This window comes from Prionailurus viverrinus, chromosome B3 (assembly GCF_022837055.1).
Source record: "Prionailurus viverrinus isolate Anna chromosome B3, UM_Priviv_1.0, whole genome shotgun sequence".
NCBI lineage: Eukaryota > Metazoa > Chordata > Mammalia > Carnivora > Felidae > Prionailurus > Prionailurus viverrinus.
In genome coordinates, this window is record NC_062566.1 from 123,230,984 (window position 1) to 123,236,595 (window position 5,612).

General features: G+C 37.1%; 1 long non-coding RNA gene across 1 annotated transcript; it reads right to left on the reverse strand.

Moving 5' to 3' along the window:
- Nucleotides 1–762: 762 nt before the first annotated feature.
- On the reverse strand, nucleotides 763–5,300 carry LOC125169103 (uncharacterized). Its single transcript, XR_007153451.1, has 2 exons — nucleotides 5,106–5,300; nucleotides 763–891 (listed from the first exon to the last, which is right to left on the reverse strand). It is a non-coding gene; the product is annotated as an uncharacterized LOC125169103 (long non-coding RNA).
- Nucleotides 5,301–5,612: the final 312 nt, after the last annotated feature.

The following is a 5,612-nucleotide window of genomic DNA, read 5'->3' on the forward strand; positions in this document are numbered from 1 at the left end:
GCTCAACTGACTGAGCCACCCAGGCGCCCCATGAACTATTTTTAAAAGAATGGCCACAAGGTTCATGTATACATGTTAAACACAAAGGAAATATGTAATTATTCTTGTTATAATTTTATTGCAATATTTTACTTATAATTATTATAAACTATTCTTTGAATGAATGCTATACACATACATAAACATCTGAATCCCTTTGAGGACAACAGAGTCTGGCTTAGGCTGAAATTCTGGGATTTTGGATCGGGTTCCACAATAAGCAAGGAAGGGCAGGACCTCAAATGACAGAATACAAAGAAGTTTATTGGAAAAATTTCATTTTGGAGTGAAACTTAAATGCCATTTGAGGTTTCAGAATCAAGGGTCTTGGTAGCGGGGTGGCATGTGGGTGAAAGGAAGCAATGGACATGGTATGAGAGGAAGAATGGAGTCAGGAGGTAAAGGCATAAAACATTTCTTCAGTCATCAAAGGGTTAAATGGTCAATACACTATCCTAGTTTGGCATGGGGAGGGAGCTGTTAAAAGTGACCTGGTGACTGAGAAGATAACTATAAAGACTTTTCAATGACTTGACTTCAGTTGCCAAGTTTATTTTGACCTATGCTATTGGGTTTATGTACCCTGCAAATTCATATGTCGAACCCTTAATCACCAATGTGTTGGTATTTAGAGATGGAGACTTTGAGAAGTGATTAGGTTGTTAGGGTGGGGCCCTCACGATAAGATGAGCATCTTTATAAGACGAGACAAGAGAGGGCTTGCTTCCTCTCTCTCTCTCCTCGCCATGTGAAGCTACAAGGAGAAGATGACCATGTGCGGACCAGGAACAGGGTCTTCCGTAGGAGCAAAGTCAGCCGGCACCTTGGTCTTGGACTTCTCAGTGTCCTGAACTGTGAATAATAAATTTCTGTTGTTTATACCATCCATTCATTGGTATCTTGTGATAGCAGCCTGATCCGATGAAGACAGCCCGATACTCTAATAAATCACTGATCTTTGAAGTGGATATTTCAGATTAGTGTAATTTAAGGGGACTCATTTTCCAGTAATATCAGGTCCCTAAGATTCCTAACATCAGGCTCCGAGGGCTACTGACCTTATGAACATCAAAAAATAATTTTCAATGTGTGTCTCATTTGCAAAGAAAACTGCTGTGCCACCTTGACATGTTTCCCCCTTGCTCCAGATAATAATCTACTAGTAATAGCATGGCATGTTATGCAGTAGAATTCTGAGATAGCTTTAGTAAAAATTTTATTATGCCTTGTGATGTTGACCTACCTTGCTCACACATTGTTCTTACAATAATCAGGTACCAGATCAGGGGTTGGCAAACTATGACTTGTAAGCCAAATTTGGCCCACCAGCAGTTTTTGGAAATAATGTTTTATTGGAACACAGCACACCCATTTTTTTTTTTTTGTATTGGCTGCTTTTGTGATCTTGACTTGTTATCATCGGATAAAGTTGCCACTATGGGACCCAGTACTCTGTAGCACCACATCTGAATGGGGTAGTCTGATCACAGTTCTCTGGAAAATCTCCTATAAGATTTCCTTTCAAAACTTGATGGTGCCTCTTCCTGCCTCATATAACCATATGTAAATTTTTAAAATCATACTTTCTGAATTTATCTGCAAAGTTTCACAGGTATGTGAAGAAAGACCACCATATTAATCACAGGAACAGGATTAGTAATTTTGCCTTTTGGAGTCATTTCCTCAGCTTTATTAGATTCTGTTTTTTAAAGAATCTTCTAGAAACTGTAATTTTGTTTGCATACAGAGGTACAGAACATGCTTTAGTTCAGCATCACTATTCTTAATCTGAAATGTGAAAATAGCTTTTTGTTCCCTCAATCACTAATTGTCCTCAACTCTTACATTCCATCTTTTTCTTTAGCTACTCACATTTTGAAACCTTATGATGACTTCTTATATCCTCCAGAATAAATCCTAAATTGCTCTATTAGGCCATAGAGGATTTGCATAATATGGCCCTAATTCATCTGTCCTGGTTTGTCCCCATCACCTTTCTGCACCCACACTTTGCATTTTCTGTACGTCATGGAGGCTTTCTCATGCCTCCAAGATTTGGTACCTTCTTCGGTTTTCTCTGCTCCATAAACCTTGTGCATCTCTGCATACGCAGTACCCATTCATCATTCATTTCTTTATTCTCTCCAATTCATCAAATATTTATTGAGCACCTGCTCTGTTTTGGGTTCTTTACAAAGCATGGGAAGAGAAGGATGAATAAATATGTACATTCCCAAGGAACTAATAATCCAGAGGGAACTTCAACTACCTAAACATTTAATCATGATGCAGCATCAGACCTAAATTAAGAAAAAGAAACATACATTTTTGAAAGCAAAAACAGACATGAATTATAATACTTTATAAGAAATATCCTTGTACAGGATCCAAGTGAGGCGTAGAGCCTGTCAAAATTGGCACCCAAATCATTGGTATTACACCAAAGTTGTCTGCACATATAAATATGACTTTCTTTGAATACCTACCATCATTTCCTCATTTGTAACTAACTAATAGAGATATGTTCTTGGATATTAGCTAACATCCTCAAAATTAGTAACTCCATATTTGAACTTATCATCATATCCATCAGATATACTTTTCTTGGGTAAACTCCTTTTTTTCCCTGAATTCCTAATCTGCAACATCACATGATTCTTCTGAGTCATGTAAAGATGCATGCACACACACACATGCACATGCACATAATTTAAACTTCACTTACTCTGAGAGCCCTTTCCTAGTTTGTTACACTCATTCATAGATTTCTATCCTTTTCACAATATTGATCACAATTTAGTTTGGTACTGAATTAGTAATTCAATAAATTATATCAGCCCCATCCCACTAGACTACAGCTGTTTGTAACTGCATGAAAAGTAAACCACTGCATTCCTAGTATATCTCTTATTCTCTGCCACAGGGTAAATACTCAGCAAATACTTGCTTTTAAGTAAGCTTTGTGCCCAACATGGGGCTTATACTCATAACCCTGAAATCAAGAGTCACCTACTGTACCAACTAAGCCAGCCAGGCACCCCAATAAATAGTTTTTGAAAGGAAGAAAAGGAAGACATTGGTCTTTGTCTTATTATGTTCCATGATTTGTTGAAGTTACTTTCTTAAAAACCCTTCATTTCAACATGTTTCCCTGATTTTTAGAAATTAAATCACTAGTCCTCCACTTCTAATATATTTGATACATAGAAGTCAAATTACATCACTTTAACTACTGTTCAAATTTACCTTATTAACTCAAAAATATTCAATAACTCCACATTGACAAAAGAATGATATCCAACCCCTTTATACTGGTAATCAAAGCCCCAAATATTTTTTTTTCCTGGACTCTATGCTGTATTTTCCAGACATCTTTAAAGTAAGATGTATACATATAACTGAGTACCAATAAATGGAAATTTAACCATAGTAATGTGCCTCCCACTCAGGACTAGTCCATGACAATCTCCAACACATGATTCTCCATGATCTTCTCCTCTATGTTGGCTGGATGTCAACCCAGGACACTCTTGGAAGCCTTGTATTAAAGATGGCAGAACATCTATCAGACAGTCTGGTTAAATGTGTGAAGCAGATAAACTCTCTACAACTCTGGCACATCTATCCCATTAAATGATAGAATTTACATGAATCAGAAGCATATTTCTATTTGGGTGTGTGACTGAGATATTAAGGTTTCCTGGTTATATCATCCGATATTGTTTAATGAATGTAACCTGATTAATATCAATATTCTCCTTTAGAAATATTTCCCTTTAGACAAATTGAATTTACACGTGTGTATCTTTACCTTTGTAAAAAATACAATACCCTGTATTGTACATTGCACATCTCACAGCAGTGGGGCCTTGTAGACCTATCCACCTCATTATCCTTCCCTGAAGTCAGAGATGATTGAATAAATTATGGTTGAAACTGAGTCAATTCTAGTATTTCTCCTAAACTGGGGCAGTCTTGTTGGATAGTGACAGGAACTCAAGGTAAAAGATGATTGGAGGTGCCATTTTGAGATGGTCATAATGGAATAAGTAGAAGAGCAAACTCATATGTGTATGCAAAGGGAGAAAATTAAAAGACAACACAGGGAGAGTCAGAGACGAGCACTCATTTTCCCTTAAACAGAAGCAGAGGAAAGAGTAAGTGCTTGTCTTCCCATTGAGGTTTTTGTTCTTGTTCCAGGTTCTGGTGAAATCCAGGTACACTGCTGGCAATGGCTTTGATGTGGTGTCCAGATACTCTTCCACTAAGTTTTCCCTTTTCAGACAAGCCACTTAGTTGACTTCTACTGCACTCAATCAAATGTTCCTTTTCTAAGCCAATACTCCAAGCTTTTGGTCTATGTACGTTTGCTTGACCGATTTCTTCCATAAAATGCTCCCCTACTGACTTCCACGCTTTTCAATTTTTACTTATTTTTCATGGCCTCCCTGATTTTTTTAGGACAATTTAAAACTAAAAGAAAAGGTACATTCTGTATCCTCTAAGTTCCCCAAACACACATTTCTGCCCGAAAAGGGATAAAACAAACACTTACATTCCTTAAATGTTCTATGTAAAGATGAGAAGCTTTGAATACTGATTCTTCAAAATCTAAAAGAGAAAATATTTTGCAATCCCGAGAGGTGATAAAATAAAATTATGAGCGTACTTTGACTTCTATTAAAATACAGGCAGTATTAAAAAATGAATGACTTAATTCTCTCAACTTTACTGGCACGTTTTATCAAAAGCATGTGTGATAGTAAGTAAAATGTTTCTAATACGAATCATAAAGGCAGTGTTTCTACAGCTTCACGTTAGTACATGTGTAGTTTCATCTCTTGAGATGATTTTTTCTTTAGAAGAACCATTATGGTTAGAAAAAGTCCTTGAAAGTTCTTTCCTGATTGTCAGCTCTTATCTTCAAGTCTTGTGCTTGTGTATCTTTTCATTTTCCTAGATCATATTCTGGATGTTCTTATGCCTGATATAAAGCAGTATGATATTGAGAGACCATTAAATTCATTGGATTATACAATAATGCTTATTCTAATTATCGATCTTACCATCCTTTACCTCCTTTTCATTTTCACCTTCATCAGTGCCGAGAATTAAGTTCGTACTCTGTGCCGGTCACTAGCTGATGCTGTTCCCGGTATCAGCTCAGCCAGGCTTTACAGCCAGAGACTGAGGCAAGTATTTTACTGAGGAGGAGATTAAGTCTCAGAGACATTCACTATCTGACCCTGGGTTATACCGTAGCCGATAAATGGTTGTATTGGAGCTTCAGCCTCGTTCAGTCCAAAACTCTCTTAACATGTGCTCTTTCAATGAGGAGGACGGAGGGGCACGTTAACATTGAGGGGCAGTGATGAGGCGACACAGGATGATGTCACAGAGGCTGGCAAGTGTTTGGGAAAGTGGGGGTGATAGTGATGAAGGAGAGGAAAGGTAATTTTCTCTTATTCTGAGTTCTTAGGTGAGATTCCTATAATAAAAAAACAGATTAACAAGAGAAAAGCAAATAGAATTTACTAATATAAATATCTCCTATATACATGGAAGAAACTCAG